The sequence below is a fragment of the Lates calcarifer genome, linkage group LG7_1 (assembly GCF_001640805.2).
Source record: "Lates calcarifer isolate ASB-BC8 linkage group LG7_1, TLL_Latcal_v3, whole genome shotgun sequence".
Lineage (NCBI taxonomy): Eukaryota > Metazoa > Chordata > Actinopteri > Centropomidae > Lates > Lates calcarifer.
The window spans coordinates 21,753,169-21,775,844 of record NC_066839.1 but is presented as its reverse complement, the minus strand read 5'-3'; the positions used below and the strand labels follow the sequence as shown (position 1 = coordinate 21,775,844).

At 39.8% G+C, this 22,676-nt stretch overlaps 1 protein-coding gene across 1 annotated transcript in view; it reads right to left on the bottom strand.

Annotated features, from left to right (window-relative positions):
• The window catches only part of LOC108899295 (heparan sulfate glucosamine 3-O-sulfotransferase 5), a 68,960-nt gene that overhangs the window by 33,403 nt on the left and 12,881 nt on the right, over positions 1-22,676 (bottom strand). The window lies entirely within an intron of this gene.

Below are 22,676 nucleotides of genomic sequence, written 5' to 3'. Positions count from 1 at the left end.
TGACCAATCACCAGGTGATTCCAATACAGTCTATTTTTGTTAGAGCTTTTATCCAATCAGATTTCAGCTCCATGTTGCCAAGTTAACAGAAATCTGCCTTGAGGCATTCGGAATAAACAGTACAGGCCACTGTAATCTAAAATGAATGGCAATGAAACTGTTGCCTCATGGATCCTTTAACCAATCAGATTTCGAACTGGCAAGACCAGGGGCCATTTAGCAGGCCTAACAAGACGCCAGCATTTTCATGTCATTTGATTGGATGGTCAGAGAGTGTACTGGTCAGAGCTAGCAAACCTCATCTATAGCTACCAGCGCAAGCTAAAACATGTTAGCATAGATTTGACAGCTGTTTTTCAACCCACAGCAGCTGAAGGAGGAAGAAGAGTTCACTGGACTAAATTAGGTTAGGGAGGGACATACTATACAGATCCTGCTTCTGGATAAAAAGCTGCACAGTGTACCTTTGAAGGGAGAGATTAGCATCTCATTCAAAAAGTATTGGTTATATTGCCATCACTGTTGAAGCCAATATGCAAGTTTAGCTTAAGTAATGTACTGGGTGGAATAAATTAAATATCTTTGATGTACATCAGCATTTCTGTGTAATCAATTTTGCACCCACTCACTTTAAAATAGAATACAAAAATATTACATCTAGACATAAGAATGAGAGTTTTGGGACTAGACTGGAACTGTGGATGAAGCTATTTAGTATAAATGGTGTCAAAGCATTTGATGTGCTGGAGCATACTGAGTTTCTCAGGCACACTGCCTTACAAGCATTTATGATGTGACTCATTTTGTAACATGTTGCTCTTTTTGGCAGAGGGCAGGGTGAAGAAGTTGAAAATGGCTAAACTTTTAGGACACACTGCAGAGGAACTATAAAAATTTAACTGGCAGCCAAATTTTTCAATTTTTTATTGCTGTTAATCATGATACCTCCAAGCATTCTTAATGTGCCTTGCACTTGCTTCCTTTAGTAGTCAACACCTGATCAGAAAATCCATCCATCCACTTTTAGTCTCATATCTGGGACAAATGTCAGTGTTAGCTAGAGTGATAGTAGATTAAGGAAGGTAGTCCATGAATCCCATTCCCTAATCACTTTCTCCATCTCTGCCTGGAGAATCAAAAGATATTCCCTGGCCAGAGATGTAGTCCTCCGTCATGTTGCTCTGGCTCTCTTTCCAATTGGACGTGTCTGGAAAAAGTTTAAATAGAAAGGAACTAACACTGAGGAACCACCTCAGTGGTCATTAAGTTCTGTCTGGATGTCTGCGCTCCCTACCATACCCCTACAGAAGAATGCACTTGTGATGACATAATGATAAGCATCAAACACCCGCTGCGATACTCCACAATACTCCACTTAAGGCTGAGGCCAGCTAACTGTGATGAAAAGTCAATTTTGGTTGCTTGTATCTACAATATCATTCTTTTGGTAACTCCCCAAAGCTCATGTCCATAGTTGGTGGAATGCTGATTAACTGTTTAATCATGAGCTCCACCTTCAGATTCAGCTCCCTCTCAGCATGACACACCCACATGACTGATTAAAAAGGTCAGGGCCCAGCCAGCTGCAAATGAAACCAATTTTAGCTTCTTTTGGTTACTTCCTAAAGCCTATGTCCATAGTTGAGGGTTGAAATGTGAATCGACTGGCATCGGAATAAACTCCTTCTCTGATACAACACTGTCGCTATTCATAAAGAAGTCAGCAAACATCAGTAACAGTAATAAAGAGTCAAGCTCAACTGAGACATTACTGAAGTATAGTTCCTGCAGCTTCTCATGGTGCCAGTGGTAAGACTCAGGTTGAAGAAGGATTTGAATATTCAGTAAGTACTATATCAGATAACTAGCTCCCACACATAAAGACTTACTGCCTCAATTCAGTCAGTTTTAATGTGCCTGTGAAACAGGTGGCATAAAATGCAATAATTATTAACAATAAATAAATAAAACTAGCAGCTTTTAAAGTATTATTTCCCTCTTCATATAATTGGATAGAATATCAAGGTGCCTGGCAATATTTTTTTATGGGGCTGCGCTGTCAGGAGCGCAGATTGTCTTTTAAGGCAGAGTGAGGGTTGAGTGCAAAGTGACAGTGAGTCTTGGAAATGGGACTCTTTAGAACATTACTTGCCATAAATGACAGATATGATCTCTGCTCAAGGTCAGCTGTAAAAGTGACAGCCTTCAAGCAAATTCACCAATTCACCAACATCAGCTGAGGCTTCATCAAGAAATCATCCACCAGTCTGCCCCACCACTGCCCAGCTGAGGAGAGAGCATGACCCACTCCCATGTAAAGGCCTTTTAAAGTTAGGTAATAAAAGATAGTCAGTCTCCATCCAGACTCATAACTGAGGACATACAATTACTTGCCCTCTTCCATAAAGACTTAAAAGGTTGAACTTTGGGATTAATTTGCTCTTGTGTGGTGCCTAGTGAAAGGTGTTGCCTGGTTTACTGATCCCTTATGAGCTCACATTTTTAAGATTTCATCTTAATTTATCTTATCTTATCTTCAGAGACAGTGCGACTAAGTTTTACGAGTAGGATCACCAGTGTGACTTGCAAATATGCCCCCAATCCTGTTCTGGCCCATTGACCTCCACATATTGATTTTCTGTTTTATCATTTATGGTCTGCCTCTCTGTCCTCTCTGTCCGGGGCATGGCCGCATGGCTGCATATCAGTGTGCTACCCACACACACACACACACACACACATACATGTAGCAGCTGCGCTGACCCAGGTAAATTTAAGACAACTGGAGGTGGCGACAGCTACACTCATTATTCTAAGGACAATAAAAAGTAAAGGCCAGGAAGTCCTTTATCAATCGAAATATATCAAAAATAATATCAAAATCTTTTTTGTAAGCTGTTCCTACCAGTTGGAACAGTGATCGGAGAGAGTGGTCTACAGGGGATTACTCAGCTCTGATCCAATCTAATTTATGAAGCAGAAAATATGAGCAGTTGTTAACCACAAAGCCGAACGACATAGACGCTGTATCATATAATGGTGCAAGATCTTATTTATGCATTCAGATAACATTCACTTCAAGGAACATTCTGTTGAAGGCCAAGAGCCAAACTGACCCCGAGTCAATGACATGTATGCATTTATATAAATGAGAAGAGTTTTTTGGAAACAAGTTTGTGTGTTTTTTTAACTTAGATTTATGCAATGCACTGGTTACCTACATGCATGAATGTCCTATCTTCCATTTACTTACTCAGTTTCAGTTCATGTCAATACAGTATGAAAATAAACTTAGAAATTCAAAGTGAATAGCTAATTCATTATAATGCTTTTGCCTTAATTTTTGTATGATTGTTACAGAAGATTTCCATACTAAAGCAAATGTGAATTATTGTGCAGTGTGAGAGATCAGCTATCTCACACAAGATGAAAGCCTCTGAGGAGAAAGGAGAAGCTACCTAAAATTACAAAATATGGTTACAATAAAATATTTATGTATCTAGATAGTTTATCAAGCCTGTGGAGAAAAACTGAAGGTTAAAACATCTTGCTCCATCATAAGCATTATAACACTGCCTGCCACTTTTTTTTAAGGGATTGATTTTAAGGTTTGTTGATTACTTTTATGGGTCATCACTGCCAGTTTCCAGATTTCAGAGTTGCTCTCTCTGTACCGCCCTGTGTACTGCTTGAAGTCCTCAGACAAGAACCTGCTGGCTGTTTATGTGTCTCTGTATAAGGCTAGAGGAGAAGCTTTGTCAGGGCATCTTGGCTCTGGAATTAACTGGTTTACCAAACCACTGTCTTCCACTATCTATTTTATCTATTAACCTAATAGCAATTTTTTACAATATTTTACACAAAATGTGTATAAATAACAAAGAGCAGAATAATTTTACTCTACTGGTTAAATTCAAAGTTTAAGCACTACAGGCAGACGTGACAGCAAACTGAAAAAAGTAAAATACAGTCTTTAAAACAAAAGCAAGTGAGCACTTTGTCTAGACGAAGCACAATGACCAATATCTGACCTGTAACCTCCTTTGTCCTTTTGTGTTCCTTGATGCATAGCTGGCTGTGTAATTCTGAGCATGCTGTGTGTAGTTTACTGACATCTCACTACATGATGTGACCTCTCGCTGATGTGCCAAGCCGCTAACATTGCCGGCTGCCTCCTGCAGCTTTAATGAAAAATGTAATCCCATGCTATCTCGGACGGCACCATTACATTTGCCCAGACAGTCCGTCAGACTCGGCTGACGTGAGTATTCCTCTACACAGGGGACAGTGACATGTGATAGCTCTGGGTTTAGGCTGCTTTTTTCTCCAGCCTCCAGTGATAATTTCCACAGAGCATGCAGTCAATCACGCTGTGCTGCCCTGTCACTAGCAGCAGCCCCGGCCTTCAGTCGGACTGCACCGCCTTCATGGAGAATAAACCCCACCTGCTCCATCTCCTCATCATCTCCATAATTCTCTGCTGACGGGCAACAACTCGCCCCCTGACAGCACAGCGCGCAACAGTGGTGTGTGTGTGTGTCACAGACAGGCCTATGCTCTGAGATTCCACATAATCATCCTGCATTCAGCTTTTCTGTCTCACCCTTTCATTTTGCTGTGTCAGGTTTCTACACTGATTCACAGTAATGATCCTGGCTGATGCAATGTGTAAGGCACATAGTCATGACCAGTCAAAGCAGAGCTCTGCAAATGTGTTTTCTCTTTTTTCCTCTGTTGGTTGAGTCTCTATTCTCAAGTGGCTTGTTTGCTGATAGAGTTTAAGCTTTAAAAGGAAAAACATACTGTTACAGACTGTGTATGCAATAACAAGCACAATCAGGTCAGTGTTGTTGGAAATCAATACCTCATCTACTATGCAGCTGATAAGTCTATCAGCCTGACTATACCATGATATGATATGATATGAATATGTGTTGATTACAGATTTCTTCTTTAAAGTCTCAGCTCACACAAATTATGAGAGACCATATTTTCTCACTTATCTCTAAATGAGCATTTCAAAATCAGTGTTAGTCTTATGGCTTTTAATGGAGGCTGAGGGAATTTTGACATTCTGATCAAAGGAGTATGCCATATTAAGATTATTTTATTTCTACATTCTCTCCAGCAGCATTGACCTCATCCACACCCACTTTTGTTGCTGTTTTCTGTCTCTAGTTATGTAGGATGGTGATGTCCCCATTCTTACACCTGGTATAAACACATAATGGCATCCAGTCCATGGGCCTTCGCAATTATACTTGGTATCACTAAGCATTCCTGTTCCTGGCACCACATTGTGATTGCAAAATATTCCACACAGGACATCCAGATACAGACAGCATGTTATTGCCAGGTGCATGTGTGGTGTGTTTCCTCCGTGTCTGCATGGTCCAGCTTCCTCCCACAGTCCAAACACATGCAGGTTAACTGGCTGACTCTAAATTGCCTGTAGGTGTGACTGTGAGTGTGAATGGTTGTTTGTCTCTATACGTCAGCCCTGTGCATAGACTGGTGATCTGTCCAGGGTGTATCCCACCTCTCGCCCAATGTCAGCTGGCGTCAGGATGGATGTGGTATGTTTCTATGTAATGCCTCAGCTGAAAACAAATGCTTTATCAATAATTATTTCATAATGAAATGCACTCACTTTTACATGTTTATGAAAATCCATTAAAAATATGTCAAAACCAGAGCAAATGTTTACCATATCTAAATGACTGTGGATTAGATTGGATCTGTGTTGTCCCAGAAATCCAAGACTGATCTCAAAACTGGGATAGATAAAACCAAAACTTTCTACATGGCCAGACTCCACTAGAGGTAAGGGGATAATATGTTTTTTTAGTAGTTTGTAATAATTGAATCATAGATCTGTGTCATATATTTTTGACACAGGTTGATCTAATAGGACTAACAGGGCTGTTGATGCTGTAATGGGAGGGGTTGGGCTGGAGAGGGGCACCTTTAAATAATCCAAGATTATAAGACTGAAAGCCCATAATTTGTAGAACAGCTTGGCAACCAACTTTGCTTTCCTCCTTTCAAAACCTCTCCACAGTAACCATCAAGTGTTTACCCACATTCTCAGTAAATGACACAAATTGCTGAGGCAGTTCAGAGGAGACTGTGTGATGGTAAGAGACGACTGGCATCCCCCCCCTACCCTCCCTGCCAAGACAGATGTGAAAGCTTTTAAAGCAACTGCAAGTGTTCATTAGAGATAAGGGAGTTTGTCTGCCTATGTAATTGCCCAGCTCCTATGGCAGACTGTACGTGCCAGTCAACTATTACCAGTGTGACAGCGGCCTGCCATGCTCCAGCAGTTGCTCTTGTTCCCTGACATTTAGACCCATTTAGACTCATTAGAACTAAGAAGCCAGCAGGGTCTTTTGTGTTTGCCTGTTTTGCTCACACAGAAGATTAATGAGTGGCAACTTAAAAGTGCTTTCTTAACTTGTGCTTAACTGTGGTTCAACAAGTCTAGAGTGGCAGGGGAAGGCACTTGTTGAATATGCTTGTTTAAATGACTGTTGCTTCACCTCTCATACTCCATGATACAATGAGAGAGTGTTTGAAATGTGAGCAGTAACTAAAAATCCATCATCACATCAGTAAGCTGCAGGTTTGTGATTGATGGATGTCACAGCAGAGCAAGACAACATTACACAACATTCCATATGCAAGGTAACGATCCACAGCCATGTTAATGACTCTACATGGATGCACATTCATGCCAACATCAGCATGCTGACATGTTCACAATGATAATGTTAACTGATAGTGAGCAGGTAAAATATTTCCCATATTCACCATCTTAGTTCAGCAATAAACACAAAGTACGGGAATGTTATTAATTTAGCAGGAATAAACCAGTTTAGGTCAATAACTCACATAAATATGAACAAGTTGTCAATTAAATCAATAAAATCTAAAATAACTAAACATTTCACAGAGTAGGTTGTCAATTTACTATTTTAATGAATGTTTGTATAGGAGACTGGATTCTGTTATGTTGTGAATTTCAGCTGAAGTGCAAAATATGGGCAAATGTTCCCATTTTCACTTAGAAAACATATTCAACTTCAAATCAGGCTTAAGCATCTACTTGTTTCGCTTTCTTTTTTCTCTTGCTTGCGCCGGATCCAAAATGTCTCTTGGAGGACACCTCTTGTCACTGAGGGAAATCTACTTTGTTTTAATTTGCTGTCATACACAGTTGCTGATAAACACAAAGTATCCCCGGTAAAGTTGTGTTTGCTTCAAATGAGTTTCTTGTTGGACCATTTAACAGCATCTGAAACCTCCAATCCCCACCCCTCCACATACACACCTTTCTAGTGTCAGAACAGAGGAGCTATGCATCAGGCTATTTTTACAACTGTCTAAAACAATTTGACAAGCATGTCCATGTCACCTCATAATTGACCAGTTTGTCTCAAGCTCTCAGGACTCAGGTTTTAAATGTAATAATTAAATTTGTCCAGAAAATGAAGGGGTTGTTTGATCTATAGAAAATCCCTCCATTATTACATACACGTATAAATTAGTGTTTGAACATACACAGATATGCATAACTACATACTTACAGATGATACACGTCACAGGGTACATTTCTTAAGAGTGGGCTTTTCACACTGAGTCAGTCCAAAATGATCCAGGCTGGAGTTTTTCAGGACTATTACTGCAATCATTAATTTGATCATTAAAATCACCAGCAATATCTACACAAAGTCAAGTCAAACAAGTCACAAAAGTTCTGATATGTCATCAATAGATGCATAATTAAGCTATTTAAACTGCATCAGCTTGAATGTCATTAAAATAAAACTTCTTCACCTCCAGTTTCTCATCTCATCTGACCTCATTGATGAAGTTAAAATTAGTGGGCACTGACTCAGAAGTGCTGCTCTGTTGCTTTTCTGTTAACCATCAATTAAATCACTGACTAAAACCAATTTTCCTGCCAGAAACTTGACATTTAATAAGTGAACTGTGGCAAAGACCGGCTCAGAGACAGCATGCAGCTGAGGTATTGAGCATGATAAGTTCGAAGTATGGGATCAGAGTGCCGTGTTGACTCTATGTCTAGCCCAAACAGGAATGTGAATATTTGCTTTCTGCTGTCAGACCACAGCCTGATATTAAAACAGTTTTTCTCTCTGAAGACAGGGACCTGCAGAACACCCACTCAACTGCATGGTCTGAAGTTGGGGAGTCAGTCTTTGTTTGATTGTGTTGTCTTACAGTCACGTGTTCAGCATATTAATTAACTAAAAACACACATATATAATATTGCTGAATTTGAATTTCTCAAAGTTCACCATACCATTTTAAGACGATTCAGAAAATTCTGTTCTTTGTCAAGTTATCATATGCAGCAGCTACAATTCTGAAAACTCAGGTCAAGCCACTTTTATTTATAAAACTCAAAATGATAAATGTGTTAGAAACATACAGAATCCTCTGTCCCAAAATAATAGACACATGACTGGCTTCATCAGGCTGACTAATATTAGATATTCAGTGATCAAGTAGATCTATGCGATACAGAGAAACAGCATGTTACAGTAACAGAAGCTGATAGTGAAATCTTCATCAGTCATTATAGATATGTCAATAATTCAATGACATATAACAGTGGATTTGTGATTGAACAGACATAAAGTAATGTTCTACAAATAAGGATCTGTTTGTTTGAGTCAGGCTGAATTTATTAGTTATCTTAAATAGCTTAGTGTTCCAGTGATCTTGTATATTGTTGTATATTGATTATTGTGTATCATTTGCATGTCCTACAAGCTTCACTTTTCCTGGGAGCTAATAGCAATTTAATTAAATGTAAGCTGTATTTAAACACTAAATAAAATGGTCCATAACTCATAATGCAGACATTAGATATATATATATGTCTTAGATATTTTGAAGTGTTCATTAACGTGTCTACTATAGGTTTTCCATTGCAGCATCTGTTACAGTTAACAAATGTTGGTTAGCTGAAAACATATTCAGTGATATGCTCAAACTACCATTGGCCAACAGACTTTACACAATTGTCATGGAAAGTAGGTGTGTCAAAACCGAGGTTCAGAATTGTCATTATTTCAGCTGATACTATGCTTACATTCTGCATACTCCTAAGATCAAAATACACAGCAGATCTGGGTCCATATAATATTCCTGAATAGGAATACTCTACCCAGTGCACAGAGAGGGGGAGGAACAGAGGCCTAATAGGCCCCCAGCAGATCATTTTGCCATACGGCCTCTTAGCTGGATAATCTGGTTTAAATCAAACAACCACTTTTTGCACCTTTTAAACAATGTAGTGAAATGAACAAGACAAAAACAGGAAATAGTCTGCACTACTATAAAGTTTAAGAAATCTAGTGGGAAAAGTGTAAAGAAAGCAGTATGGTCCTGTTAGTTCGGACTCAGCAGTTCCTGCGAGCTGATGAGTGTCTACAGCAGACACAAATGTTTAATTTGGGCACACAGGAAAGCAGCAGAGTCTATGGGAGGTGGGACATTTTTCTCTATTGCAACTTTGTGATTTCAACTAACAAGACAGCTGTATTTCTGTGTACAGAAATCTTGCAGACTGCAACTTTAAATTCTGTAATGCTGGCATTTTTGTCTGTTCAGTGAAAACTTAGAGAAACTTTAGAGAATTTTAGCATTCTCTCTCTGGTTTCACTTTTAAATTGCCTGTTTAAATGGCATACTGTACAGCATTGCAAACTATAGCATTGCATAATTTCAAAGAGAATATCTTTACTGTTTTGAGACAGACTGGATCTACCCTGCAGCTCCGACTCTCCGGGGAGTGCCAATTAGCTTGTTTTTCCTTTCTTTGATCATCTGAGCTGAGATGGTGCAACACCATGCCACACTCAGGTGATGATATCATCTCCTATGCCTCCATGTAAAAGCAGACACTGAAAAGAGATCATTTCTGTTCTGTTGTTATATGTCCAAGTGATGCCAATTCCAGCAGCAAAAAATAACAAACATTCTTTTGAGGATATCTTTAGCAACCCACTACACTTTGAAGTGGATTAAACAGAGAGTAAGTGTATTAGAAAAGTCTCAAAACAGAGAATGACTCTGCAAAGCTGGCATGAAGCCACAACAGGATCATTTGGCCCTGGCACTGAGTTCCCTCCAGAGGACTCACAGGCTAAGGTGAGCACGGCCGTGTCCTCCTGCAGCCAGTGACATCCATAAAGATGACAGCAGCCCTGCAGGAGACGCTGTTTGGGACACAGGAGAAGAGACCTGCCCTAAAATAACCAGGCCATTTGGGGGTTGACGGTGGAGCCTAATGATAAGAAGTGGCAGGGGGAGCTGCGGTCCTGTTGGCAGGCACCGGGCCCATTTGACATAACTGCACTTGCTGGCGAGGTGGTGATAACTTTAGATTGCTGAAATCATCAGGCGTGAAGCTCTGTAAATGGACATCAACAGGAAAGATAAGTGGTGATGAGTAAGCGAGTCACAGTTGACGCCCTGCCTGCCTGACTGACTGATGCAAACACACCTCTTAAGTAACACAGTCTCCTCCAAGCTGGCCAGCACACATCAGGCAGACTGTTGGCAAGCAGCTACACCCCTTAAAGTTTGATCAAACTTCCTCCAGGCTCTGTAAACAGAGCAAAATGGAGTAAACATGAGAAATAAACAACTTTAGCTTTCAGATTATTTTGAGTTATTTTTCACCTCTGGGAGGAGGATGAGTGAACTCCCTCCACAGTCCCCAGCAAGGTATTATGACAGTAAGTTTAATAAAGCATGACAAACTCATTAATAAGTAATGCTCTGCTGTGTTGACAAATAATATGGAGAGCATCAGCTGGGGGCCCACTGTACATCACATCAACATGAGCAGCCACACGTCAAGTTGCTGAAGCCAAATCAGGAGTTATTTCAGTGAGGGGAAGCACAGTCTGTGTGCTGTGTACAACGATGCATCACAAGCTCAGGAAAACTCACAAGATCCTCCTGTGGGTTAGTGTGCAGACAGCTCTGTCTCAGTTTCTGTTGTGACAGGTATGCTAACATAACTTCCTAATGTCATTTACCATGCTATTTTCAAAGGAAATATAGAGTTAGGGTTAGACTGATACCACTGTCATATCTCTACAGAGCTCGCGACAGGACTCAGTTAGCCTAGCTTAGCATAAAGACTGGAAGCAAGAGGATCATCTCTGTCTGTTTCTAGGGGCTTGCCAGCTCAGTGGTCAGATCAGTTTCATTCAGGCTCATTTGCTTTTTTCAGGCGTCTTACATCTTCAGACTTAAATTTTATATCAAGAATTTGAGCATCTGAATTTGACAAACACATTTCTTATGGTCTGTGTTGTGACAGAAAGGCAGAGGAAACCACAGGAGGAAGAAAGAGGCTGACAGCTGATATACGCTTGAAGAACACTAGCTCACATGTGTGAGCCACATGTGATCTGTGGTTTACTGCACACATTATAATGGGATCCTGCTGTGCCACATTCCAGTGCAAGCTATGGACCATGAAATAATACTGAGTCATGTTGGCTTCATAAGATATAGTCACTAGTTAAAAAAAAGAAGAGTTTCTGCTATCTTACAGAAGCTTGTCCGTGGCTACTCGTGCAAGCGGTTTATTCACAGCAGAGTATAAAAAGGCATTCCAGTGATCAGAGCTCATATAAACTCTGCCTCATAACCCAGACCTTGACTGTCATCTATTTGCCTTGTGCCACAGATACAATAACATTATAGCCGCACCCTTTGTGTGCCTCCAATGTCACATATTAACAGATTTATTTAAACTTCCTCTTCTTGCTTAGGGAAGAAGAAGGGCCTGACAGGATGCATTACACAGTACAGAGGTGTGGTGTACATTTGTTATGATATCCTGGTCAGTACAGTCTTTTCCTGAAAAAGAAAATACTGCTTATCTAACAAATCAGACAGCAAATGTATCAGCGACTGCTAGTTCATTATCAACCACTATTAAACAAATAAAATAATGCAGCTGTAATCTGCTATACAGTACATTTTCTGCGTAGTAAGAGTTATTTGCCCAACCATGCTAATGAGCAACAATGTTTGGATTCAAAAGATTTTTCCTTGACTGTACAAATACCTTTCTGTCAACAGAGATAAGCTAAGAATCATTACATTAATTTTGTTAAATGGTAAAAACCCATTATTGTGACAAAAAGGCAATGAGCACACTGCCCTCAGCTCTTATTCTTTCATTGTGTGTCAGTGCACAGTGTTATTCTGGGGAAGAGGCTGATTCAGCACCATGGACAGCAGCTATGTCTGCTGTAGCCACTGGACTTATACACAGTTTACACAAAGTTTTCTCTCTATGTGTAATTCTGACAAGTTTAGACTGTTGGACTTTTTTAAAAATAATTTTACTGAAACAATGAGTCAAGTCAAAATTTTTATTTTTATTTATTTATTTTTTAAGTTTAATAAAGAGCGGCACAGTGGTGCAGTGGTTGGCACTGTCGCATCATGGCAAGAAATATACTAGAATTATTCTTTAACAGTCAGGATTAGAACACAAACTCTGATGCTAACAGTTCCCAGAGAATGTTTTTGTTGTGTTCTTTCCGAACACACTGCACACAGTGCACCACCAGAGAAAGTTTCTTCTCTTTTTGTCAGGCGCTTCTGGTGCTGGTAGCATGAATGTAAAGGCTTTTATCATGTGGTTATCACTCTTTCAGCCTCCCTCATGTTTTATCAGCTATAGGGAGTAGGCAAAGGAGACATTTGTGTATATAAAAATGTCACAGATTATTACAGCGATATAAGTACAGAGCTCAGCTGAAAATATATGAGCATAGAGACATCTCAGCTGCCTGTTTATAAACCTTATTGTGCCCTCATAGAAGCGATCTTCAGGGTTGTCCCTCTGAAGCTAACATCTCTCCTCTAACGACTGTTGTAAATGCAACAAAATTGAAGTTACATGTTCAAATGTATAGTGAGCTCGGTACAATCAGTGTAAATGATGCAATGCAGTGGCACATATTTCCCCATCTACATGTTAGGACTGAAACTGCAAAAGTTAGTGAAGTCACAGGTGGGTTCATTATGTGGAGCGTGAAGGTGTCAGCCTCATTAAACTGAAGTCAGATCAGTGAAGTGGAAAATGATCATACCACTGGGACTGTAGGCATTCGCTGTGCAACATATTTATCATGATGCCACAAAATAAATAAATAGAGATGCTGCTCTGCTTTAGAGAAAACCAAATGCAAATACGTTGAGGATAAACTTCAGTTTGTTATATACTGTGATTGTCAATAATGGGAAATGGAAATGCATTGCACTTATGTAGCACATTTCTAGTCATACTGACCACTCAAAGTGCTTCACACTACAGGTCACATTCTCACATTCACACACACATTCATACAGCACTTGTTTTATACATATAAGTGCTCTCTAACACACATTCACACACCGATGACACATCAGAGGCAAACTGGGGTTCAGTATCTTGCCCAAGGATACCTCAGCACACTCAGCCTCCTGAGCCACAGCCACACAATCTACAGTACATAATCATCATGTGCAGTATAGAGTATGTAGTGTACAGTATACAGTATATGCAATTCAGATATCTATGTATTAACATAGCCTTACACTATATGATGAAAGCCTGATCTGATATTTTTTTTAGTATTGAGATATACTTGAAAAATCTGTACCTGTTCCCTTTAAGCATAAGCACACCTTCAAATTCTACAAGAACACTGTCTCTATTGTAAAGACGTAGAGGCGGTCACTCCAAACACATTTGTGCCGGTGTAAGAGAGAGTCTCTGTGTTGTAGCTGGGCTAAGGTCTCTCCTATGAAAGGTTCTCCTGCTCTATGCCAGTATAGTTGTAGCTCTGTATCATGGCTGGAGCCCAGATTTCCTACACGTTTCTCTGTTTTTTTCCCCTTGTCTTCCCTTGCATTTCCTCCCTCCTTGTCTGTCTGTCCTCTCACTCTCAGCCAGATTGTTATGCTCGACATGTGGTACTAACTATCAGTTCATCAAAGTGAAAGTCCTGTTTAAATTTCAACTTCAGTATCCCTAAAGTAAGACTTCATACCAGGTAATGCTGGTGGATGCAGCTTTTTCTAGTCAAACTCTAGTCTAAAGAAAATCTTCAGATTTGGCTAACCACCCACTTGCTTCTGTTTAGGATGTAGTCACTTACATGGGTGGAAAAGTTTCCCCATGACTGATAATGCCTGCAACCAAATTTAATTTGGGAAATTAGGGCAAATATAGAGCAATTCTATTGGACAGGATCAGATATTTGCTGCAGCCCTACTTCATGATTTAGCTTGGTAGAATGGGTCTATTTTTACAATAAAATCTTTGAGAGTGCAGCTTTCAGCAAATTTTGTTAAAGACAGTGATGTGCCGGGTCAGTGGTCTGTACTGAAGATAACCACTGAGGGCCATAAACGTATTAGATGTCCTGATCCAGGTATTTGCTGGCGTTTCAGAATAGATGGCCCCACTGCTCGTCTTTTATTCTTTCCCTCCTCCACACTCTCCTCCATCTCCCCCCTTTCCTTCCCATACCTCTCCCTCATCTCCATTGTGCTTGTGAGACATAAGTGGCATCTAATCATGGAAAACGCTGCTATGTCCTCAGCCTGATGGAGGTAGCAGGGGAGACAGAGGACACTCATGACCTGTGAATACTTTTGTTAACCCTGAGGTCAGTCGCTTGAAACTGTTATTTCAAGGAATTTGTCCCTGCCTACACCACCTTACTACTCCCACCCACCACCCAAACATTCCACTTCCTCCTTATTCTCACTCATTGTACAAATTCCTTCCTTTTTTGGTTTAACTTATCTTGCCAGGCTGAATGAGATAACATAGTACTGTCCTACACTCTACTTGATGGCCAGTCTACCGTCCTCATGAGCAATCAGAAGTTTAGTGTCTCCTTCAATGGAAACTGAAAGCTTTTAAAGAGTGTTGCGCATCTATCATGATGTTTTTGAATGGGAGATGTAATTATATAATCATATTCCACAAGAAGAAATGATCTGCAAGTATAATCACTGCAAAGTTCAATTTAATGCAGTGAGCACAAAAACTGTTTTTGGAAAACATGGTAGCTAACTGGTGAAATTGAACAACAAAATAAGAATGATTAATTAGTTAAAAACTTTTTTACTGTTAAGCCATTCCTGGTTGCCATAAGTTACTAGCATCCCTCCATAGCTGCAGTCAAACAGTTCAAATATGAAGCTGAAAGCTCTCTTAAACTAACTAACTAACCTAATTAATACAGCATAAATGCTAATGTGCCTCTTTGGTTCATTGATGACGTCAGATTTGGCTAGGTTTTGAAAATGTGGACTCACACCTATTTAAGCTACTTAGCTCCAGTTATACTAGCTCAGACTAATTTTGACTCAGTGTCAGTACTCTGTGTGAGACATGTTCCTTTAGGTTATTCCTTCATTCATTATTCATTCAAGGATCAGTTTGAGATGCATTTCGACTCTCAGACGTTTCAGATTTTGCCTGCTGTTGGGCAAAGCCCTTATGGCTACCTGGGATGCTGAACCACCAAAGTTAAAGCTGCACTAGTCAATAGTTTCATATTAACTATTGATGTGAAATGTGTTGCTCTTGGTGGTGAAATCACGTAGTTTGGTGATTTCACCACCAAGAGCAACATATATATATATATATATATAATATATATATCAGTATATGTTGCTTAACTCGTTGACCTGCAGACTTCTAATCAGGGAGTTATGTTTGTAGATGCTTCACATGCATTTCTTCTCTTTACTCATATGTAGTGTTTATGTAATGGGAAACAAAACAAGAAAAGAGAACAAATCTTGACACATGAAAAATTACACTATACAACTATACAAATATGTGAAATAAAATGCATTAGATATATTTAGTTGTAATGTGCACTATGTGTGCTGAAGGAGCAAAACTAACGAGAAGAATCATTGCTGTACTTTGCACAGGTGAGAGCAAAGTGAAAGGAGAGGCTCAGCAGAACAGCTCTGAAGAATGAGAACTCTGGCCAGGCTATGTTCCCTTCAGCACTTATAATTGCAACCTCAGAGATTTTATACTGTCTAGCATTCAACAACAGCTTCCCCTAGAGAAGCACTGTTCAGGCACATAGTCTCTAGGCGCTTGTGTAAATGTCCCCCCCCCCCATATATAAACAAATACAACCAGAAACAAACTGGTTCCAAGCTTACTGGATTTGCAGGCTAATATATATTCCATCTTCCTTTTTTACCCCCAAGGTCAACAGAGGAGCAGTATTGAGTCAGAGATATGGCAGGCATGGCAGCAGATCTGTGCAGATAAAAGCATCTAGGTTACATCCCAGAGGATGTTCTCTACCCTGACTTGAGACACATTTTCACCTCATTCTATCCTGTGACAAAAGCTCTTGATGTATTGTATGTGATTCTGAGGAGAAAGTCTTCTCCTGAGACACAGAAACACTTCCCACCTGTTTCTCTTTTCTGAATCGTAACAGGTTGCATAATGTTGAATCTTTTTTCCGCCGCCGAAGGTTTTATGGAGTTATGGTGGAAAGTGACAGCTTGTTATGGAGAAAACTGACAGCAGAAGATGTTATTGTGCTTTTGGATTTTCTGTATATCAGATAAGTGGAATCCAGCAGGAGTTGGCTGTATTTTTTGAAAGGTGGATCATTTCAACACTGCAGACTTTTTTTTCTAAGAGCGCTCAGGAAAAGAAGAGATACTGTATGGTAATTTAAAAATGCCCTGCCTTATAACTTCAACTATCAGGGTCTATATTTGTCAAAGTTCTATGAATTACATTTAAGACTTGTACAAATTAAAATTAAAAAAAAAAAAAAAAAAAACTTCTTCTGTAAATGACTTTCAACATACATACAGTATGTTCAGAGAAGAATAAGTCCTGACATTTTCTCAGTGATTTCTAGTCCTGTAGAACCACATGAGTTACTTTTATTTGTATGAAATCTTTGTTATTATCAGAAGGAATTAACAGCTATATATTGGGACTTTGTGGCATTCTGCTGTTGAAGCTCTTGGCTTCAAATGAGAAGGTGATTTGAGTGCATTGGATGTGGAAGAAGTTTGCCCTAAGACTTTCTACAAGAAAGTCATAACGCTGCATCGCCACCGGACGCACCACGCACATGACTGGACACACCTCAAACAGAGCTGATGTAGCATTAAAGCAAGACCTATCCTGTGCTAATAATATGACATGAACATTTTTGCTGACAAGTGACCCACATCATAGATACTGTAGGTAAATCTATTAACTAGCTTTCAGTTTCCCCCAGAGGGAACTTTCTCTCAAACCAACATTACATTTTCACATTTTACACTTCGCCCCAGCAGTCACCAGCAGTTCACAATGACCACCATCAACATGGAGGCCAGCCTACACAGCAAAGTCACCAAATGTTAAATTTTCAGTGTTAACTGACATTAACGGTGGTCAGTTATTTTAAGACTTGATTTATCAAAACTAACAACTTTAGAGTAAATTCCTGTGTGTGTGTGGATGGTGTGGATTTTGGCCTTTTTGGTTTTGCTGGAGCTTTTCTGTGTGGAGTTTATATGTTCTCCCAATTAACTCACCTAACCCAGGTGGCTCCATACAATATCACACAAATAGCACCAGTAGTGTTGTAGATTTGGTGTTCAAACAAGGCATTCAAGTTTGAATATAGCATTTTTCTCTGTTTGAAAAACAGAACATTTTAAATACAAAGTGAGTATGTTAGACAAAAAAGTTTAAGTGAACTTAGTTTTCTATTTAAAAAAAAATGAAAGTCAGTTTTATGTTAAGTAATATACTTGACACTAATAATCAACAATAATGAGATATAATCATTACATTTAGCATCTACATAGTTAGCAGGCTGTGGTAACAATTGAAAAGTGCTGCTGTAAACTCTAATGTGATGTGTGTTTGTTGTTTTATGGCAAAATACAACTAAACTACCTGCCTGCCACATCTGATGTTTGATATCAGACTCACAAGCCCTTGTGTTGCCAACTCTGCACTGTAGCTGCTTTAGCTAACACTAGCATTAGCTGTTTACTCTGATTCCTGACAGCACAGATGCTTCATAGCTTTAAATCCTGACAGGTCTGCTTCACAGGTTTTAAGATGAATAAAACATTCTGAAAACATTGGCTGACTGTCTGCAATTTACACTCAACAACTACCCAAGCTACCTGCCTGAGTGTAATGTGAAGCAATCACCTTGACTCCAGATAATCACCAGTTAATTATCCGACTGTGTTGTGTGTTTTTAAATGACAAAAAACTTTTCTTCCAAAATTTTGTTGTGTCCCACTGTGGTCATGATTTGGGTTTTTAAAATATCTTTTGGCTGATTTGTGAATCAGCGTTAATTAGCGACAGGTGCCAGAGACAGCTGTCATTGTGCATGGAAATCAATGTTTGCTGACTAAAACGTTTACCTCCTACACCTTTGTATGGCACTGTTAATAATATAAGTTATAATTACAATCAGAGCTCTCTTTCAAATCATAACAAGTCATTCATCACAACCAACAGATGTGTTTCCTTTTTTACAAATGATCAAAAAACACAATATTATAATGACTTATTATATTCAAAGCAGCTTGCTGGAAACCCATGATATCATTGTTTAGAGATAAATTTGTATGTGACACACATCCATGTAATTCTTTTTTTTAACCAACCCCCGTCCATCTACAATAATTTAAATACTCATATTAAAGATGGCTGCAGAGTCAGTTTTATTTATCAGCCACACAGGATCATGAAAAAAGACTCTGTGTGCCTGTGTCATTTTTTTCCCTGGAAAATACTAACAGCATGACACATGTCCCATCCAAAGCTGTCAGTCTAGCAGCTGTCACCGATCCCCAAACTGAAAACTCTAAATGCATGTCCAGCACAAAGCATGTCAACAGCATGTCACAGAGCCTTACCAATATTCATTGAACAGCCTTAAACACACAGTAAAAGGCCTATTTCCTGCAGTTTCAGAGTGAAGCTGTCACAACCACAACCCCAGATTTTCTTTCTGTTTCTGTGTTTTTTCCCTCGTCTTCCCTTGTGTCTCCTCCCTCCTTGTCTGTGTGTGTGTGTGTGTGTGTGTGTGTGTGTGTTTGGAGCCTAGCCTGGAGATTGGCTCCCGAGTCTTCCACTCACCTGCTTCACATCAGCAATCAACCAGACTACAAGAAACCCCAGCTCTCCTCCCACTCTCTGCCAGACTGTGCTGCCTGACACATGGTATAACTGTCAGCTGCTGTGTAGCTTCTCTCAGTTCAGCGTAATCTTTAGTGTTTATGTTGTCAAGTGGTTGTTTTGCTCACTTGTGTTCTTTGCTGTGCTCAAGCTGCTGCTCTTCTATCCCATACTCACCAAACCAGTCTGCCAGGCCTCCATCCACCTGCGAGGCGGTCTCCTCCATCACCTACGCTGAAATTCTAGTTCACGCCTTTGTTTCCTCTAGACTGGATTATTGTAATGTTTTGCTTTCGGGGCTACCACATGCTAGCACTAAAAGTCTACAGATGGTTCAGAATGCTGCAGCTGGAATGCTGACCAAGTCGAGAAGGTTTGACCACATTACTCCAGTTCTAGCTTCCCTTCATTGGCTCCCTATATCTAAGTCAGATTTTAAAGTTCTCCTAATGACTTATAAAATTCTAAATGGGCTAGCCCCCTCATACCTGTCTGAACTTCTTAACCCTTATATTCCCTCCCGTGCTCTGCGTTCTCAGAGTGCAGGGCTGCTGTCTGTCCCCAGAGTCAAAAAGAAGTCAGCAGGCTGCAGGGCCTTCTCCTATCGAGCCCCCTTCCTCTGGAACAACCTCCCTATTGATATTGACTCAGGTGAGGCCTTTAAATCCAAACTAAAAACTCATCTTTATGCCTTAACTTTTAACTAGCATATTATTCTGGTTCCTATTTCAGGTTACCATTTTTCCTTCGGCGGGTTGGGTCAGTCTCAATGCATCAGTTAAGTTTAGTAGTTAGTAAATGTTGTCCATGATGTCCTGCTGACGAGATTACTATAAACTGTCTTAATATCACTGCATCAATCTAACTGTGTGTTTCTTCCCTCAAGCACATTAGTGCCCAGGCTGTGCTTCTCTTTCTCTTTCTCTTCTCTCTCTTTCTCTTTCTCTCTCTCTCTCTCTCTCTCTCTCTCTCTGCAGGGTTCTGCCTCAGGAGCTGCAGAGTCTCCTGCTGCTCCCATGGTCCGGCTCAACTGATGATGCGACAATAATTTAACATTTATTAGTGTTAGTGATAGTGTTAGTACTGCTAATGTTTCACTTGTCATTACTACTTCTTTAACTATTAAAAAAATACTATTATTATTATTACTACTACTACTATTTACTTTTTGACTTAGTCTGTGTATCTGCAATGTTGTCTTGCTCATATCCCATCCCCCCACCCCCACCCCTCTCTGTCTTAACCCAATCGGTCGAGGCAGATGGCCGCCCACCCTGAGTCTGGTTCTGCTCGAGGTTTCTGCCTCTTAAAGGAAGTTTTTCTTTGCCACTGTCTCCTATTGCTACTCATGGTGGGAACTGTTGGGTCTCTCTCTGTAAATTTTATAAGATGAAGAGAATGGTCTAAACCTGCTCTATATGTACAGTGCCTCGAGATAACTTCTGTTGTGAATTGGCGCTATGTAAATAAAATTTGACTTGACTTGACTTGACACCTGCTCCACTCACCTGTCTGTCCCCTGTCTCAGTGCCCACTCCTTCCTTTTGCAAAGGACTGTTAAATCATTTACCTTTTTATCACCAACCATTTGTTTTTGGGCCCTCACACAAACAAAGCCACAACAAAAACCAACTAAAGCGGTTATAAAATCCAGAGCTCTGAACAGACTGCTGGAGCTAACAGCTAATTCTGCACTCCGAGCTAACATGCATCTTAATAATAATAAACATTTTCTACTACTACTTTACACAAAAACATCTTTTCATGTTGATGTCCTCGTAAGCTTTCAGTCATACCTATGTTTGTAGATGCATCTCACTGATGACTCAGAAACTGTATCTATCCACAATATATTGTACAGTCATTCTAAAACATGTAACAGGTCTGTATTTGCATCTGTCTTGTTATGGCACCCATCACCATATCCTGACAAACTACACCAACTTCAAAACTTTACAAACACTCTTCACCAACTGCAGTGAACTCTAGAATTCTTTATTCTTAAATAGAGTATAGTTATAGTTTTGTTTGTTTGTTTGTTTGTTTGTTTTTTACCCAACATAGTTCTAGTTCAATCCAATGAGCGGTCTACAGCACAATGACATCTCTCTCCCTCTAATTCTACACCCACTACCTCCTCATTCAATGTGGCAATGTGCTATACTGCATGCAACAAAATTACATTCACTCGCTAATACAACATTGTCTTTTATCTCCTCACAGTGTTGTGGCCTCTAAAATCTGTCTTCATCCTGCCAGAGCAGGTAGGTCTGCTCATGAGTACAGGTGACACAGCTAATTGACAAAAAACAGAAAAACTGTCTGAACACCGCTCAGTCACAGTGGAGCACATGAAATATTAATAGGATTTTCCTATTTCGACTGAACAATATTCCCAGTTTTCCAGCCTTTTTGGCCTCTGACACATCCTTTATTGAATCCCTCTGAGCATTTAAAAGCTGACTTGAATGCAGAATTGGAGGACTGACCTTAGACTGCAATAAACCTGTGGGGACTGCTGCCTTCTTTTGGAAAGACTGTAAGCTTTAAAATGAATCCACAAGCAAAGGAAAGTCTCTTTTCTTCAAAAAGAAGAGCGGTGCATTAAATACAGTTTGTAGTTAATAAGTTGTCTTAATGGGCAAAATATTTTTAACCAAAATCTACAGGAATAAAATGTTCACAGTTCAACATTTCTCTCAGATAGTGAGATGATCCTATAATGATGAGTCATGATTAGACCCTATTCCTATGTCCCAGGTCCATACTACATTATACATCTGACCATATTCTGTGTACTAGAATACAGCCATTAAAATAACACTATGTTTGACTTTGGCGGTGCCACAGTGGAACACACAACAAACATACACAGTTGTCAATGACGGTGCCATAGTTCAGTAGTAGTAGTTCATAGTTCAGAAATCCATCCATCCATTATCTATACTGCTTATCCTTTAAGGGCTGCAGGAGGCAGGAGTCAATCCCAGCTGACACTGGGTGAGAGGCGGGGTACACCCTGGACAGATCGCCAGTTTATCACAGGACTGACAAGTAGAGACAGATAACCACTCAGACTCACATTCACACCTTAAGAGTCACCAGTTAACCTGCATGTGTTTGGACTGTGGGAGGAAGCTGGAGTACTCAGAGAGAACCCACACAGACACAGAGAGAACATGTAAACTACACACAGAAAACCCAGAACCTTCTTGCTACGCTAACCACTGCACCACTGTTCTGCCTCACATTAATATGTAATATATGTATAACATGTTAACTGAAATTTGAATGCGTATTTTAAAGTGTTGATGTACAATTTGGCTCTGGGACAAAGCCATACCCAGCTGAACAAAATATTTTTACCACCCTCATGCAGTTCATTTTCTAATGTTTAATGGAAACTAGACACAGAGAGGAA